Genomic DNA, 20,093 nt, shown 5'->3' on the forward strand with positions numbered 1-20,093 from the left:
TGATCTGCCTTACCCGGGAAGAGCGCACTGATGGTGCCAACTTGGGCCAGTGAAGCAATGTCCTCCACAACTAGACTAAAGAACAAAACGACAGCAACTTGTCTGTTCCCCTTCTCCAATTCCCCAGCGCTGTTCCCATACCCCCAATTCCCCAATAAAAATAAATAAATAAATAAATAAAGTTCATCTCCCTTTCATCTTATAGATTAATTTCACCAACTTCTGTGCAGCTAATTAATAATTTAAGATAAAATGTAGTTATATCTTGGGATTACTGAATATTTTCTTTTCAGTTTGTTTTACTGCACTCAGTTTAACATGCATACATTTTTTAAGCAGCTCTAGTAGATGATATCTAAGGTAAAAATAAATAATCTTAGATAAATAAACTGTTAGATTATAATACTGTTCATAATTGCCTGTTACTTGAGAGTAATAATGTAAATAAATACAAATATATTCTAAAATAATAATTCTAACAGCTTAAACAGAATATATTTTTAAATCACTCTGCTTAAATTGATAATATATTGCTATCAAAAAGATTTCATGCTTCTTCAAAGCTCACCTATATTTTATTAATCATAAATAAGAAAAAAGGTGTGCTTTTCTTAGTATGAATATTGTCACTGTGTGTGTGGAAAATTTAAAGGAAATGAGATATTTTATCAAGGGTATAGGTTTATTTATATAATAAAGTGTGTCTGCCAGAAGTTGAGTTTTTCAGTTCTCCCCAGCTCCTCTGTTAGTAGCTAGATGAAGAAATTACAGTGGTTGCTTACATAAGAAAATACTGAAAGAGAGCCATGTTAAATCCTGTGATAAATTAATTGGTGGTCAAGAAAAATAAAGTTCAGTATGCTTCAACTGTTTCTCTTCATGTTGCTTCCTTCTGATTGCCTTTCTTCTATACAAGGTGAAAGGATGTATTTAAATAAGTTCTGTTGTAATTTACTTAAACAATTTTTATGGCCTTCAATTGTAAATTCATGTTTCAAAATTTAAGAAAACTTTTATATAAATATATATATGTGTGTGTGTGTGTGTATAAATTTCTTACATAAGAAATAAAAATTCTTTAATCCTACCATCCAATAATAGCTATTTTTGTGGTATGTTTTCTATGTGATTATCTATAATACTCTTTTTATTATATGTTAAATTTATCAATTCATAAATAGTGATCTATCTTACAGAAATGAAAGTGACCCATGGATAATTATCTTCTAATAGCTATATAGTCTTTATTTAATTTTCTAATTGTATGTTGTAGAAATTTATCATAAGCTATCATTTATTTTCTTCCTACTATTGCACCAAATAAGATATTTAATTCTTAATTATGTGCACCTAAGTCTACTGGAAACTTATAATTTACTCTCCATATTTGAATATGACAACAAGTGCATACATATTAAGTAATTAAAATAACATATTTGTTGTTTTAAAAATGCCTGCAAAGAAGTAACAGCAATTTTCATTAGAACGCTCTGCTTTTTTTTGTATTGCTTTTTTTTTTATTTCCAAAAATACTATTCCTGATTTAGAGTTCATTTGTGTTGCTTTGATTAGACTATTGGCTAATAAACCTGTTTGGCAATTTCATTTGTCTTTATTTAAATTTTCTAAATCTTAGAACTCTGACCAATTAGCTAGACTAGAGTTTTATCAATCCTTTCCAACTCCTATCCTCACCATGGAAGCCCTTGAAAATGAAAATGTGAGCGGAAGCATAATAGAAGTATCTGCTATCCCTTCTTTCCCACTCTCATTAGTGCATGGTCCCTAATTCTTACACAAACATTTATATACCTACAGGTTTATAACAGAACTTACTTTTCTGATACATATGACTCCAACCTATCTCAGAAGTAGGTAAACTTTTCTAAACAACCCTTCAATGATAATAAACATTTTTGCTTCCTTTACCTAGTACTATTTCTCTCTGTTCTTTCCCCCACCCCGGTATGAGTCTAAATAAACACAGCTTATTACATCTCACTTTAATTTAGAAAATGCAGCCATGTTTTCATTTACTATTTTTCAAACAATTAACATCTTACCTCAAATCACATCTTTCTGAAATATCTAAGCTCCATTTCATTTTTGTCTGAGTAGCAGTGCTAGAAATTGTGATAGGAAAGTTAAACAGTATGAGGCATTAATAGTGCATGAAGTATTCATTTTCTGTATTTCAATAAGTCAAAATAAATTATGTTTACCTAAATTATGTATTTACTTTGTTAAACAACTCTGATAACTTGCAAATCTCAGTCAGCGTTTAGGGAAATAAATTGGGATGGGGAAAGGAAGGAAGAGGAAATGGGGAGGGAAAGGCAGAAGAAAGGAAGGGGAGAGTGAGTTTGTGCAATTTCAGTTCTTGGTAGTGAGGTTCTTGATGACCACTGTCCCTTCCTGGAAAAACATGAATTAAATCAAGGTTTTTATCATTAAGATAACTTATTAAGAATTTAAAACAATAAAACAAAAATTATTTTTTAAAGCAAATTAAGGCAAAAAGAGAGTCTAGTGGAATCACATAAACTTCTGTGGAAACGTCCTCAACTTCAACTTTCTGAACAGTATTGGTCTCATTGAAAACGGGTGGTAATGGTAGTAAAAATCCCAAGATGAGACCTGACCAGTGAGTACATCACTCTCAGCTGTGCCAGACACTCAGTAGACACATTACAGAATAATTAAGTTCAAGATCCCTTTTATTTTAAGTGATACATTTAGGACTGAGAAGAGAAGGCTCCAGCCAGAAACCCAGTCAAAAAGAGTAGACTTATTTTAGTATATTTGCATTTTAGATATGAAATTCCTAACTTCCTTTATGCGTTACTTCCCTTACTGAGTTATAAAATGATTGAATTAGTGTCACATCTTTTAAAGTAAAGATTCCTAAATGTGCAGATTCCAGGAGGAGAGAATTAAGGGAAAAAAAATTAAAAACAAACTAAATGTAATGCACTGGTGTTATTTATTGAAAATGTTTGGGATTTTAAATGTAAATGCTCAGGAACAAGAGTGAAAAATCCTATCAATTTAGTTTTAAGTAAATAAGAACAACAAAAACAAAAACAGCTAACCAGAAACATAGCATAAACACTTGGTCTTGTATTTAAGCAAATCGTGTCTCTCTGGGATTTATCTGTGGTTCTGACTCAATGGTTCCTATATTGAAAGAAAAAGTGGCAAAGGAGGGGTACTTATGACCTTAAAATTACAGCTTCGAATATTTAACCTGATACGCAAAGCAGCAAGAGAGCAAAGTGTGCACAGAGAATCATGAATTGTATAGTAATTAAATCTTAATAACTAGGAAATATTAGTATGGAAGTACATGATCCACCAACAATGTGTTTTTGTTTTTTGTTTATTTTCAATTTGCAGGAAAAAGTCCAGCATTTACAGAAGGCTTTTGCTTCAAGAGTAGATAAATCCACACAGACTGAACTCCTAGGCTATGATGTAAGTAGCTTTATAAAACCATGTTTATCTTCTTTGTTGGTATTCAGACCTCCACAGCTTATTTACCTCTGCTGCTACTGTGTCCATGCATTGATTTAATAGAATTTAGTGGTGCCCCATTCATCTTTTGCTCTTAAGTAATCCCCAAGTACCTTTGAAACTGAAAAAAGATAATTACAGGCACTGACTAGCATACCAATTTCTTATTTTTTTTTTAAATCAACATCTCCAATGCAGTCTTTTGAATTAGTGAATTTGTAGACACATGGGTGATACATATTAGAATACTGGAACAATTTATTTTAAGAAAGTACTAATTTATTTATTAACAGTTTAATAAAGATTGCAGTCACCAAAGCTAAGCACATCATTTTTACATTCTGGCACATAAAAGGAAACACAACTTAGCAAAAAAATTTACAATAATATTTTAGCTCTTGGACTTTAGGGCAGGCTGCAGAAAGTAATTTAATTGAAAATTAGCATTTTTCCTTAGGGCAAAACACTTGATGAACTGTCAAAATAAGATTGTAATACATGTTTGAATACAAGATTGCTTCTAGTAACACTGAATGACTTCCGAAGACTTTGACTCAAATACCCATCTTTTCTTAAACACAGCTATGAAATTTTTGTTTTGACTAAGTTCATGACTTCAAACTTCCTTTAGATGAAAAAATAGAGGAAGTATCTTCTTTATTTTGTATGTGACATTTGTGAGAACTCTCTCTTCTTTTTAAAAACATTTATTAACATAATTTTTAGCACTTTATTGACAAGCATAAGTAGAAAAGATATAATTTTAAGTTGTTTTATGAAGATGCATGATGATAAAATGTATGTTTGTTTGAATGTTGTCATATTAAATAACACAAATATGGATTTTACTTTTGTGTTGCCTTGCAAAGTATAGTAATATATTTAATATAAATCTATTTGTCTCTATTAGGAAATAAACCATCACTTCTCAGCATTTTGGCTAAGAAAAAGTATAGGAAATAAACCAAAGTTTTGAATTGCAGCGTAAATTGTTTTCAGATATTTATACAGCGTTTTTCAATGTATATCATTTTTCAGTGATCTCTGTGGAAGCCTAATCTTTTATTAAAAGTAATGTATTCTTCAAACTAAATGGGAAAACACTTAATGCATTTGGACTCAAATATTCAATGTTGCCCAATATAAGGAAATGACATTTGATAGACTGAATTCTAAATATCTAAATGACTGAATATAATGATAGAATGTAAGAGATCTGTTATACTGTTAGGACTGCTTGTGAGAAATACTTGCTAAGAAATGAGTGGTACCTGTTGTGGGGGGATACCTGAGCTGTAGCTGCTAGAAGCCTCTTATATATTTGTCTATCTATGTCTCATCATTTTCTTGTTTCTACAGAAGTGTCTTATATCAGTGCTATTTAGTTTTCTAAACATGTAAATAAAAATTAAAAATGAAGCCATGAACATAACTAATCCTTGTTATAAAATCCCCATTATTCCAGCTTATTTTCATATTTGACATTGAGAGTTTAATGTGTTTTCCTGGATTGAATTAAGGTGAAAGAGTAATAATTTCTTGGAAGTGAATCCTTAAAGAATCCCTTTATACAAGTGTCTGTTATGATTTTGGTAATAATGCTTTCTAAAGATTTCACATTTCACCTTTCTTGGTGAGATATATTCTAGGACATGATCACCCAAAACAGCAAATTAATTACCATAGATAGGCATTCAGAACCTTATACCAGTAACTAGATATAACTGTAGTATAAGATTTAGAGAATTTTGTATGGAAAAACCTGGGGAGATAAATACTTTCAATAAACAAATTAGAAACAAGTAAGCATTTTAAGTGTGATGAATTATGTCACTGTTTGGAATATGACTCATCAATAGTGTAATTTTTCTATAATTGGGATATCTTTTCTATGCTTTTCAATATCCATGTAATCTAAATTACTTTTCAGATTTTCATATGCAATAAGAATCATTTATCTTTTAATTTTCAATATTTTGCTCACAGTTTTCTCAGGAAGTATAGTTTGACAGTATTTTAATTTTTTACAGATATGCCCACATCAACTACTATATTTATAATGTGCAATATTTGTCATAAAAAATAATGAAAAATCTTGTAGGAATCTTGCACATTATGGATGATTCTTATACTCTCTCACTTTCTTCCTAAAGCTGTCAAATATTAGCCACAAAATATTCTTTATGGATCTTTATGAATCGTGTTTGAGTTATATGAATATCAGAATATAAGAGAGGACAAGTACCCATTACTATAATTTACTTGGGAACCTGGCTGTTGCTACACATTTTGCGTAAGATAGGAAATAAAATCCCCATAAGACATTAATTACAATGAAAACTATTCAAAAGAAATTTCCAAAATCCACTACAATGAATAAGTTCAAAGGTTTGTACCATTAACTACTCTATCCTGCAACAGATTTACCAGGAGACAGGAAACTAATGTTAATGTACAGTGTGTCCTGATTTGTAATGCACATGGCAAAAAATAAATCCAGAGTGTCTCAGCAAAGGCCAGTAGTAAACACAATAGTTCTACTGATGAAGGAGATTGTTAAATAAATGATAGATGTGTCTTAAATAATCAATGCCAATTTAACCTCTTTCACCTGCCTCTGCCTGCACAGGTTTAGTTTATTGAAAGATCAAAGAATAATTTCTGAGGTGTCACTTATGTTATTAAAACAGGGTAGGGGATGAATAGATGCAGTCAAGTAGCAATATTGCCGATTGTTAGATTGCCTTAAAAGGTAGAGAAGATTTTTCTGATTACATCAACTATACACATAGACGGGTCAACATAGCACATATGCTGCCTTTAAATGTTTTATAGTTTGAACAACTGCAAATAACATTTTGGTTAACATGATGGAGAATGAATAGCCAAAATGCTGCAGTGAAGATTTTATATCCTAACACTGAGAAAATCAAGGTACTTTTATTAATTAAACATCTTCACTGATTGCTTTTTTTTTAACTTCCTTTTGATGCTCTATAAAAGATTGTCTTTTTAAACGTGGCTGATTGACTTTAAGTGTAAATTTTCTTTTCAGTTAGTGCCTGAACTTGACTCAGAGCAGTCACAGGGTCTCTAAGTTGCTCTTTTAGACAAGCATACTAAAGATTTAAAAAGGTTCTTCTTTTCATTAGAGTATGCTTTACACTTATAGTTAATAAGAAGTATTTATTTGTCTTGAACTTGCAATGGTTTGTTCATATATTCTTTGAGTTTTGAAGTTATTGAGTATTTTGTCAAATATTAAATCATTTTTAATGACTGTTAATGATTTATGAAAACCACTGGTGCTTCTCATTTGCCTATTTAAAGTTGACTTCTCTAAAGAATCACACACCTTTTATCTCAGTCACATATGAGTGAAGCATAAATCAGTTTGGAAACATATGCTCATACCACCGTGTTTTTCAAATATTTTAGCACATTTTCCAAATGGTGGGATTTACTTTATAAGTGCAGTTTTCTACTTATATGCTAAGAAAAGAATAATAGCTGTATTATGAACACACATTTTGAAAAACTCCTCAATGCAGTGATCTGTATATTCTCAAATCTATGTTGCTTTCCTTAGGTTTAATTTCAGAGGTCCTCTTGGCACAATTAGTAATGTGCAGGGAGTTGTAGCAAATATGAAAATAGCTTGTCATGTAAGTAATAAGAATGATTAGTTATTACTATAATCATTTTATTAGCTATTAAACAAAGAAAGAGAGTATTTTCAGTTATGCTAATATATTATGTCAGCCTATGGAGTAAGCCCAATTCTAAGATTTAAATAACTATCAAGTAGGCTCTCTCATCCACCTGTACTAAACTATAATTTGTTAAAGCTTTCTATTTGGGATCCATTCATTGCTAATCATCTTGTTAAAATTCAGTACCTCTTTTCATCATGCATTGCCATGCCCAGAATTTAGTAGATAAGTGTGTCCTCACATGCTTTATTTGTATTTACTTATCTCAGGTGCTTCTATTTATTTTTATAAATTAAAAAAGTCAAGATTAAAAAGTGAACATATGATATGTTGCAGGTTTTCTTTTGACTACAATTTTTCATTTACATTAAAGATAAGTTGCACACAAGAATATTGATTAAAAACAGTTACAGGAAACGTGATCATTTGCCACAAGTGCTTATTAACATTTAATAGAGGAGTCACAGCTTACCCAGTGGAGAAGTTCTAAAGATATCACTTTTGAAAATCCCTACACACATTTCTTCAACAAATATTACTAAGTGCCTCTGAAAGCCAGACTTTGTTCCAGTCATTTGGGTATACATCTTTTAACCAAACAACAAATATTTCTTTATGGAACTTTCATTTTGTGAGGGGAAACTTACAATAAATATAATAAGTAAATTATGTAGTACAGTAGGAGGTGCTAAGTACAATGTGAAAAAAAAAAGAAAGGATAGCACTGGGAGAGGATAATTGTGAGTGTAGTGGTGGGTGTCAAGGCGATGATCAGAACTTTTAAACAAGCTGATCTGGCGTGGTCTGAGGGTGAGATGTGAGATGTGAGACTTGAAAGAGGGGAGATGAAAATCACTTTTACTCAGAAAGACTTTTGAGGTATGTGCTTCAGGAAAGCCCCTTGAAGACCTTCAGTCAGTAAGAACAAATTGCTTTAACTTGCTGCAGCCCTAAGTAAGAATGGTTGGCTTCACATTGAGGCCACGCAGTATGGAAAAAATGCATTCTGTACTATTAAACCTCAGAATCACACCCAAGTCATTCAGAGACTTCACATCAGGGGAATAGAGAGTACCTGAGGGCACAGCCAAAGCTGGATTCTCAGAGCATATTCACTAAGCATAAGCACTGGGAAGAGAGCTGGGGTGAATCATCCATGCTATATAAATTACATATGCTTTTTCCTTTTTTTTTTTTTTTCCTCTCTCTACCCTCTCCTTCTCTCTCTGTGTCTTGCCCTTCCTCCAGCGTGGCAGAGTTGAATGTACACACTTTAAATGCTTAATTAGACTTCATTGCACATCCCATTTCTCAGAGGTGTCAATAATTACTTGGTGAAAAAAATACATTAATAGATTAAATAAAAGACTGTAATATTATTTTTGTAATATGAAAATCTCTAACAAATCAGTGTGCATTATTTTACTTTATTCACAAAAGAAACCTACAGAAGCACACAATGCTACCCTGCAATATTATTCTATATTACTTTGTTATATCTAACGGATATTTTGAAATGACTGCTTGATGCCTTTTAGTAGAAAACATTAAGTGCAAATCAGCATACACAACCAGTGATTTTAAAACAGAAGTGCCAACCTACCAATAGTCTGTACAGTATTGCATTGAATGCTTCTTTCTAAAATCCTGAATCTTTAGCTAGGAGACAGATTATTCCTCGAACTCTTCTAGGTCTTTAATTCAGCTCTGACTACAAAGAATTTGGTAATTTATAATTCTTTTGTCAAGAGAATTTGTGGTTGAAAACCTTATGGGGGTAAAACAAAAAACAAGGCTAGGTGTTAACTAGAAAAGCTCTTGTAATTATAAAAATATTCTTTAAAATAAAACAAAAGAATACATGAAGACTATTTTAGATAGCTTAAATTATGTAGGGGAGGAAAGATAATTTCTCCTCTACCCTTCTAAGTTCTTGGCTGAGATTTCTCTATATAAGAGACAGATTAACAAAGAAAAACAGTTTAGCAACAGGTATACCTCTCTTATATAAAGAAGATACCCAGGAAAACTGAATAACTCCCCAAAATCCCCAAGTCACCAACTTAAATACCAACTTCAACTAAAGACAAAAAATAATCTTGAGAGGTGGGGGAGATAGGCCAGTATGGGAGGTGAGCAGGAAAAGCACAGTAAAGGAGGAGGTTATGGTTGTTATGCAGATTTAAGTGGGTACCTTCTCCAGTGATAAGAGTTTCCAGAGATTAGTTCATCCTCCACTGGTTCTGAGAGGGAGACTCTTAAAAATAGAGATTTCCCTTATAAATGTAAATGTCTCTTACAAATAGTAACTTTTACTCATTTTCCAGAGCTTTTCATATGTCTGCAGTTTTTTTAAAAGTAATCTTTGTGCTAAAGAGGCATATTTTGGGGTAGCAAATTCTGCTTCCCTTCACTATCCTATACCTTCTGCCTGTAAAAGAACTGTTATAATTGGTGGTGGGGGGAGATCTTAAAATATTATATTATTAATGTATTAAAAAAACAAAATCCAACCAAATAAATGTGAAGATCTAATTGACTTCATTAAATGATTCATGAATCTTGCCACATCCCATCTAGTAACTAGAAGGATGCTCCAAGGATTTGTGTGAAAGGGAGGTTTTTTTGTTTCATTTTGCTTGTGTGTTTGCTTTGTTTTTTGGGTTTTTTTGTTTGTTGGTTTTCTGATTTTGTTTTTGTAGGAGGAAGGGTGGGGCAAACAAGCTATTAACAAAAGAAAAGAAGGGATTCTTTTTAGACCAGGGTCCTGCCTTTTGGGAGAAAGAGAACAGCCAATATTTTTATCAACAGATTACCTTTTATTTCTATGAGGGATGTAGAGGGACCATGTGACAGATTACCTTATCTATGTTAACCAGAAAATTCCAGACTGGTTGATTAAGATTATGTTTCTGGGAGAGGTTGAAATAGTAATTAGGTGAAGTATTCAATCTACGTTTGGTATCATGCGCTTTAGCACAAGTGGCGCCATTTTGGACCTGTGATATTCTCTTTAACAAGGATTTCAAAATAAAGATGTAAAATGTTTTCATAATTACTGTAGAAAGCTGAGGGGGAAAAAAAAGTTTCATAAATGTTTGGCTTCATACCAAACAGGCAAAGAAATGAAAATTTTCACATCACATTACAGAAAGTTAAGAGGGAGCTACGCGTTAACATTAACCCTGTGCTCTATAAAGTAAAAATAACAGGAAATGATAATTTTACATGACATTACATGATTAAGATGATAATTAGTATTTTAAATTTATAGAGCTGAATTACTTACCAGAGAAAATTTTTACCAAAAGAGGATAATTTGTAATTCAGAGTGTTTCCACGCAGGGGTTCTTGCCCCTCTCAGGATAGAAATCAAAACAGTGGGCGAAACAGTTTTTCAGAGAGAAAGGTTTATTAAAAGCAAAGGCTTGATGCACTAAGGGAGCCAACTCCAGAGAGAATGGATGTGCCTCCCCGAGGTTTACAGGCACAGCGGTTTTACAGGCTGTTGGGATTGGGGTCCATCCCTTCCTCTTTCCTTTTTCCCTCCCCAAAGTATGTTGAAGTGAGCAGGTCCTTCCCTGTGTAATATACCTACATGCTACTTCATGCATCACATGTCTCATTTGCATATTAAATCTCTACAGAGGGGTGTGATTTTTACTGTGATAATGAGGACAAGTTACTAACTAGAAGACAGCTCTTTTTAACCAAGGAGCATGCTAAACTTGAGAAACTTTCCTGGGCTTGCTTATATCTCTCTTCCTGCAATTATGATTCTGTTCCCTTCTTATTGTTTCTTATGGGCCCAGGGGTGTGACAAGGTTGTTTTCCCCGGCTGCAGGCTCGGGCTACGTGACCACCAACCACCAGAGTATTTAAAGAGTCAAAGCTCTTTACATATCAAAATTACTTTAGATCTGTAATTATTTTATGAGTTTTGTGATTATAGATTTATAGATTTGGATAAAATCCATCAATTTAGAGGAAAATTTGTTTAAGGTATAGTCTAATATAGAGTAATTTTCAGAGAAAAAAGAAAACAGCTTTATCATTTTCTTGTATTGCATTAAGTATAACCTAAAGAATTGATAATTTTTTTTCTTTTTTTTAAGCCTAAAGAACAACTAATGTTGAACTGGGAATAAACACTGAATCATTATCTATAAAAATATGATGTGTACCTAAGCATACAAGGTCTGACAATTAAGTTCTTGAACTGGTTGCAATGATGTTGCTAACCTTTTTGGTATCAGAGGGATTATTCATTATGAATTTTACCAAGTGGATGAACAGTTAACCAAGTTTACTGTTTGGAAGTGCTGAAAAGGCCGCATGAAAAAGTTAAATGACGTGACCTTTTCGCCAACAATTCATGGCTCTTGCATCATAAAAATGCACCAGCTCACATGGCACTGTCTGTGAGAGAGTTTTTATCCAGTAAACAAGTAACTGTATTGGAACACCCTCCCTACTTACCTGATCTGGCCCCCAGTGACTTCTTTCTTTAATCGAAGATAAAGGCAGTATTGAAAGGAAGACATTTTGATGACATTCAGAACATCAAGGGTAATACGATGACAGCTGCTGACCATTCCAGAAAAAGAGTTCCAAAATTGCTTTGAAGGGTGGACTAGGTGCTGGCATCGGTGCATAGCTTCCTAAGGGGAGTACTTTGAAGGTGACCGTAGTGATATTCAGCAATGAGGCATGTAACAGGTTTTTTATAATGGGATGAGTTTGCAGACTTAATTGTCAGAGCTCATGTATGTATTTACATATATTTTTGGTATTTCAAATATAATGAAAAGTATTTTACCATACTATTAATACATAAGTTTTTACTTCATAATTTCAATGACTGTATATCAAAATTATGTGAACATTTAAACATTTATTTTACATTTATTTATTTTTTATTTCCTTATGAAGACAGACATCATTATATGGCACAATCAATCCCCTATGGGGGGCAATTTTGAAAATTGAAACAATATGTATAATTTTTGTTGCTGTTCCACTCAGCAATTCCATCTCTAGAAATCCACCCTGAACATGTGTTCATATATACAAAACAGCATCTCCACAGGTTTCCATTATGGGCATTATTTGTACTAGCTAATAATGAAAAACAACACTTAGATCCATCAACAGGGGGCTGTTTGATAAAGGCTCCTATTCACAAAATGGGGGGATGTAAAGCCAAAAAAAAAAAAAAAGCGGGAAGGCGGAACATCAATGTTCTGATGTGGTATAATCTCAAGACTATATTTATAAGTGAAATCATCAAGGTGTGAAGCAGTTGTGTAGTATTTTATTTTTGTAACATTTTGTGTATGTACAGATAACAGAAAGCAGAAAAATAAAAATATTTATCCATAGGGGAAGCAAGAGAGAAATATAGAACAGTGTAGAAGAGGAACCAATAAAGTGAAATTTTTTGAGTATATATATTTAATCTAGTTTTAATGGGAAAAGAAAATGAAGAGATTAAAATCCACTTGAAATAGATAAACTTAATTATACATCAAAGTGGTATCACCACAGGGGGGGGGAAATTAATTTGGAACCCTTTCTCTGGTCATACACCCTTAGTTGGCCACAGTCTAACGACAAAAGAGAGCTGCAAAAATTCTAATGCTTGACTTAGTAGTAAAATTATGTTACTACTATTATACTTATTTTGAAGTTATTTATGTATATTGTAAGATTCAGCTAATAATTCAATTAAATTTTACTAGCACCCAAAGTATTCCAGGGTGCAACATTTTGAGACAACTGATATCTACCCCTAAAAAAGAAAGTGACACTAAAAATCGGGGGATTATCTTAGAGACACTAAAGAGACATAATGATAAATGTAATGTGTGTATGCATGTATGTGTGTGTGTGTGTGTGTGTGTGTGTGTGTGTACACACACACAGAGAGAAGAGACACTCAAAAAAACAAAAACAGCTATGGCAACTCATAATTACTGAGTCTAGGTGGTAGGTATGCAGATGTTTGTGGCACCAGGTTTTCTATTTTTATGGATATTTATGCTTAGAACTTTTCTTAGTAAAAGGAATGGCTATTACTTAAATTAAAATGAAAAAGAAAAAGAATGGAAAAAAAAAAGAAAATTAGATGCAAGATTCAAATGGCATTTATATGCATGTGATGCATGGTTCAGGACTAAAGCTTGGGTTGGGCAGCTCAACAGTAACATGTATTTGAAGGATATTTCAGAATATTGAATAAACATAGCTGTGAGATAAGATGAAAATATAGTAACAAGGAAAGATAGAAGTCATTAAGTGGGGAAAAAAATAGCAAGTATAGTAACTTAAAAAAAAAAACAGAATATACCCTATGGTCTATTTTGGGTAAAAAAAAGGAAAATGAATATACAAAAGGTGATGTGATCAGCCCTGGTTGTTAGGAATATGGCATTTTATATCTTTATTTCTGCTTATCTCTTTTGTACACCTTTTGCAATAAACGTATGTGCCTTTATAGTCATAAATTTGTAATTTCAGTGTAGAAGTGTTATTTAAAAAAGCAAACTCCACAACACTGACGTAATGATATGAAATTTTGTTTGTACAGTGTATTTAATTTTAAGTACTACTTTCACACAAAATGAAATAACTTGAAAATTTTTGAGTAAACAGAAAAATTAAGACACTTCTCTTCCAAAATGTAATTATTAAAAACACACATTTAATAGTGGAGTTTTTTTTTTCCTAATTTGACACTATATTGAATGCATTATATTTTAAAGCCTCAGATTATCTATTCTGTAACTGATTTTTTAAAAATTTACCATATCCCCGGAGTGGTTAACCATAAAGAGAATTGTATTTTTTAAATTATTGCTGTCTCTACGAGCACTCACAGGGAACCATTTATTCTCATTAGTTGAGCTTTAATATTTCCTTACAGTCCTCTCTGTGTTTTACTAGCTAAAAGTGACACAGAAGTATTGGAGCTTTTTGTCCTAGCTGAGTGACAAGTACTAGAATATTATAAACTTTGATGGTAAGAGAAATGTTAGTGGCATATATTTTAGTGACATTTGTGTCTCTCAACATATTAAACCTATGATATTTTTCCTCTTCATCTTACTAACATTTTTTAGAATATTAAAAAGTGGATCTGGATTAGAGTTTTATTAAATATATGAATGTAGGGAGTCTTAAGCTATATTTGTCAAATGGCAAAAAAACAAACAATTTAGTAACAGGTTTGATCTTAATTCAAGGGAAAACAGTCCATGGGTTGTGGAGTGCAGTGCTTCACACTCCGAGAGATTTGGGACCAGGGAGAGTTTTATGCAGCATTAAAAGCAGCAATGCAAAATGGGTCCTGATTGGCTAGGAAGTCTGGGGTTTCCTGCTAAGGCTAGCAGGTCCTGTTTTCTAGGATAATGTGAGCCAGCTAAAGCTGAGTTAGAGGATTGTGGTTGGTATATTTTAGGTTTCCTACAGAGTGAGGTATTTTCCATCACTGTTTAGTGTGCTGACGTAGGTTTAGATTTGTGAGGTGAGTTGGACCACTGGAGCAACCTTCATTTTGTGGGTCCCAATATACATACGTCCTATCTCTGTTGCCCACTTCTGATCAATACACTCAATTTTATTGAGAGTTGTACTTAGAGTGTTGATCAAAATTCAAGGCACTAGTGCCATTCTGAGCTACCACTCTTTTTTTGATGTTGGAGTCAGGTTGTATCTTGGACTGCTCATCATAGCTTAGGATATTGCGGTATCTGTCCCTGAGTTGACTGTTTTCTTCATCTCATGATTGTCATTCTAGGAGAAGAGAGATTATTTGTGTAGTTGCCAGCAGCTGTATGCGTGCATTTAAAGCCTCTGAGAGAACACAGTGCACCAGGCAGACTGTAAGGAGGATAGTGCCAAACATTTGGAGGGCTCCCTGAAGCTACGGTCCGGTCCCCAAGTAAGACAAAAAAAATTAGGAGGCACTTTCTTAAGCCAAAGGGTTTGTTCCATGATCTTACATAGTTGAATCTCAACTTCCCCAGAAATGTTAATCCTGCATTGCAAATGGTGTTGGCCACAGAACAGAAACATCCTTGCTCAGCTAAACAATAATCCAGGGCGATCCTATGCACAAGAACAACTTTGGTCAGAGAGTCAGAGATTTTTGTTGGGCAGCTATTGCTTTCGCATCAGATTCAGCAATACCTTCAAGAGTTAAGGAGAGATTCCTGATCAGAGCCTCATTTGCCCATACACCTAGCCAGGAGATAGGGCTCTGCCAGAGGAAGTGAATCTTGAATCTGTGAATGCCTCCTGGAAATTCCTATTTGATTCAATAATGCAAATTGAGCACAGTTGACCACTGAGAAGTCTCAGTTGGATTATGAAAAGTTAGGGGTATGTTTATATAATGCAAATGGTACTCCCTGGTTAAACGCCACCCATCTGGGCATACATAGGCTCAAGAAGAATGTGTTTTCCTTAAAGTTGCTACAAAACAGAAAAAAAAACAAAAACCTAAAACCCTTCTGGGGCACACACTATTCCCATTAAAATAGTATTATTAATAGTTTCCTTCACTGGGAATTTTCCATTTGCCCAATTAAGCATGTATCAGTTAGGTTTTCATGAAGTTTGGGGAAATAATCTTCTAAAATAAAAATTCTAAACTCTTTGCAGAGGCAGGTGCTTATGGAAAAATCTGCAGTTCTATGCCAGGGGCAGTTTGTATTTAGATGATCATAAGAACGTGCTGACATTTTGAAGGAATTTCTGTCTGTCTGAGCTCATACAGGGATGATAGTAGAGAAGCCAAAGCAAGGCACAAGACGTACTGACTGTAAAAGTCAGACTCTGTAAGCAACTTCTAGGGGAAGTTGATTGTAGTTTATGGTGACATTGGGAATGGAAGAAAAATTGGTCACCGGGAGGACCTGGATATATTTAACATCATGGGCAGATCAGAGTTCTTAATGATGAGTCTGAAAGGTTACTCCCTTAGCAATGTCTTGGGTGATATGATGACAGTGTTAACTTCCTAGGCCAATGCCAAAGTAAAGGAAAGAAGGAGAGAAAGAAAGGGTTTTATGTTTGCGGTTAAAGTAAGAAGTTATGAGCTGGCACCTTGGGTGGAAGTAGTCTAGTTCATGCAAATTTGAGTTGAAGGCCAGTGGTGGGAGTGCTGGTGTTGGAATCGGGCAGTGCCCTCTTCAGTTGAGAGATGCAGATCAAGGGCCCAGTGCCCTGACGCTTAGTTGCTGTGTTGATGGGGAGGGACACTTGACAGGATCCCTTCCACTAAGGCGCAAAGGCAGATTTTTTTTTTTTTTTCTTAAACGTCTCTTCCAGAAGACCCAAGTTCCAGTTTGTGAGAAGGAAAGTTTATGGAATCTGGAATTGGAAAGTCTTCTTTAACCTGTTGGAAATGTACTTTAGATAATACATAAGAGATTTGCAATATTGTGCCATTTCAGGATAAATGTGAAAATATGAGGACATGGATCTTCCTGTGATCATTTCATAAGAAGTTGATTTGTGAGTTCTATATGGAGTCCTTTGGAGAATAAACAGGACTAGGGCAGCTGGATTGCTCAGTGGTTAGAGTGTGTGCTCCTAACAACAAGGTTGCCACTTCAACTCCCACATGGGATGGGGGTCTGTGCCCCGCAGCAACTTAGATTGAACACAGCAACTTAGATTGAACACAGCACCTTGAGCTGAGTTTCCATGAGCTGCAGCAGGCAGCCGGATGGTGACTGGACTTGGAGCTGAGCTAGCTGCGCTCTCCTCAAATAAGATTGAAAGACAACAACTTGGCTGTTCCCCTCCCCCAATTCCCCAATAAAAATCTTTAAAAACAAAACAAAACAAAAACAGGCCTAAAGGTAGATCATTAGGCCATGGGAGTTTTGTGAATTCTGAAAACTTTGATACTTCACATTTGAGGATGCCACTGGCTTTTTCACCTTTTCCTGGTGATTGAGGTTGTTTGGGACGATGATAATGCCACGTGGTATGGGGAATCTTATTGAAGACCTGTACAATTTGTCCAGTGAAACAGTTCCCTCAGTCACTGAAAATTTCCCTAGGATTATCCCAAGATGGGATAACATTTTCTAAAAGTTTTTTTGTTTTTTTGTTTTTGTTTTTGCGGCAAAAACGGCATTGGCCTTTCTACAAGGAAAGGCCTCAACCCATCCAGAACAGAAGCAAACAATGACTAGTACTTATTGATAACTTTGTGCTAGAGCAATTGAGTACAATCCAGTTGCATTCATCAGGGCTAGAGTTATTCCCCCTGAGACTTGTATGGTTTAACCAGGATTATGAGTTTCACAGGTCTTGCGCCAATTAAAAAGTGTAATTAGAGCCTTACAGAAATTTCCCCATGAATACTGTGCCTTTAATTTGGATTATTCTTTCTGCTCCTTGGTGTGTCATGAAACATAAGGTATAGAGCAAGGGCAGCTTGAGGAAACCTCGGAGAACCAGGTGGCCTTTCTGACTCTCCAGAGATGGGAGATCTCCTTGAATTTATGAGCCTTTGATTTCCAGTATTGCTGTTGCCCTGGAGGGGGAATGGCTTGTCGTGAAGTGTGAGGTTGAGTTAGAAAATTAATGGGCCTTTGAACCACGCAGTAGATTTTATCAATCCCTGGATGCAGTAGCTTGGGCATGGAAACCTGCCAATGCATTTTCCTGGTACTTGGACTTAGTTCTTTAAGTGTGAGCCTCAATCTCAATTATAGTGAGTTTAGTGGGGAACAGAATGGCAGAGAGAAGTCATACTTGCACCCCATTTTTAATAGGAGTGCCGCTTAAATGTCTTTATTTTTATAACATTCAAAAGTCAAGTACCACGCCGAAGGCAGAGTGGCTATCGGTGTAAACGCTCACTGATTTTCCATGAGTGATTATGCATGCATTAGCCAAGGCAAGTGATTCTGCCTGTTGAGCTGCATTACATTGTAGGAGGAGTCTGTGTCTAATTAACTCATTCAGTAGTGACTGCATAACCAACTTAATACTTCCCCTGCTTATTTTTGGTATAGGACCCATCCACATGTAGAATTAAATCTGGGTTATGTGAGAATATATGCTTTATATCTAGACACGGGGTAACTAACTGGAAAATAACTGTCTCACAGTTATACTCTTCCCCCTCACATGATAAGGAAAGCGCGGTAATAGGAGTAGTTTAAGATGTATGTTTGATGGAGACAAAAGTAGGAGCCATAAGTAATGAGTCTATTCAAGGAAAGATGTTGAGTTAGACCTGAGTTTAAAAGATTTTAAACAGCATATCCTAAGGTCGTCTCTGCTGAGACTTCTGATTTCACTGCAGTTGTGATCCCCTTAAGATGGGGCTAAGCTCTAGCTAATGCGTCTACCTGCATGCTGTAATATGCAATAGGTCTCATTCTCCCACCTTGGTCTTGAGTTAAAACGTCTAAAGCCTGATTATTCCATTCATAAATGAATAAGGTAAAAGCTTTGTCATAGTTGGGTAGGCCCAATGTAGGGAGTCCCTGGAGGGCTCTCTTAAGGTCAGTATATGCTTGTTTGTGCTTGTCTTCCATTGTAGGAGTTCTATTGTGGAGGTTTTGGTGAGTCCATAAAAAGGGGAAGTGCCAAGGAAAAATTAGCAACTCAGAGATGGCAATATCTTGCCAGCCCTAAAAGCCCTCTAAGTTGTTTGTTTGTTTTGTGTGCGTGTGTGTTAGGTTTTAGAAAGTTTTGCATTAATTGTATATGCTTGGAGAAAGTGGAACCCCTGAGCTCTTAAGTCATGTCCTAAATAGTGAACAGCCTGTTTGCAAAGCTAAAGGTTTTCCTCTGAGGTCTTGCGATCCGTTTGCCCACTATTGGAGTAAATATATAGAGTCTAATTGAGACGCTTCCTGAATGGGAGAACATAGCAACAGATCATCCACATATTGTAAAAATGAGGAATCCTGTGGGAATCATAGGGTGCTTGGATCTTGATAGAGGGCTTGGGAAAACAGGTGGGAGCTTCAGTAAATCTGTGAGGCATTCAGTCCAAGTATATTTCCAATAGTTCCTTTTAAAGGCAAATAAGTATTGGCTGTTTGGGACCACAGGGATGATAAAGGAAGCTGAACATAAGTTTACTATTGTGAATCATTTAGGATATGGTGGGACCTGGGATAATAAGGTTTTTAGGTTGAGTACCCCCAGGAAATGAGGAATCACAATTTTATTTATCATCTTTAGATCTTGCATAAGTTGTTATTCTTGCCTATTTGGCTTTTTAATTGGAAGAATAGGAGCATTACAAGGGCTGGGGCAAGGGACAAATAACCCCTGGGAAATTAAAGATTTGACAGTGGGGGTGAGTCTTTGCATAGCTTCTAGTTTTAATGGCTATTGAAGAAATTTTGGCAAAGGTTCGGTAGAGTCCATTTGGATTTTTATAGGTTCAGCACTCTTGGTTTTTTCAATGTCTATTGATAAAGTTGCCAAGAGAGTCTGAGGAAGTTCAGATAATTCTGGAGTCTCATTGGGTCACTCATCTTCAGCGTTCTCTATAGCAAATTGTAGGGCATGTAGTAATTCTGATTCAGGCTGGTTAGGGAATTCAAGGGTTATTTCTCTATTGGGGGTAAAATTTGTGCTCTTGTAATTTAGATAAAAGATCTCAGCTGATTAAATTCTAAGTGATTGAATCACAAAGTAGAAAAACATGATTGTAGGCAATTGGACCTAAGGTCATGTGGACCTGTTTTGATGGTGAATGTCTTGGTGTCTTATTTGAAACCCCACTAAAATATATATACATACATACATACATACATACATACATACATACATATATATACATATATACATACATACATACATATACATATATATATATATATA

At 34.7% G+C, this 20,093-nt stretch overlaps 1 long non-coding RNA gene across 1 annotated transcript in view; it reads left to right on the forward strand.

The window, feature by feature from the left end:
• Positions 1–20,093, forward strand: part of LOC109376254 (uncharacterized) — a 102,801-nt gene that overhangs the window by 76,085 nt on the left and 6,623 nt on the right. Inside the window, exon 2 of the long non-coding RNA XR_002122711.1 lies at positions 3,397–3,474. This is a non-coding gene — a long non-coding RNA (uncharacterized LOC109376254). The remainder of the gene's footprint in view (positions 1–3,396; positions 3,475–20,093) is intronic.

This window comes from Hipposideros armiger, unplaced genomic scaffold (genome assembly GCF_001890085.2).
Source record: "Hipposideros armiger isolate ML-2016 unplaced genomic scaffold, ASM189008v1 scaffold_1076, whole genome shotgun sequence".
NCBI classification, from domain to species: domain Eukaryota; kingdom Metazoa; phylum Chordata; class Mammalia; order Chiroptera; family Hipposideridae; genus Hipposideros; species Hipposideros armiger.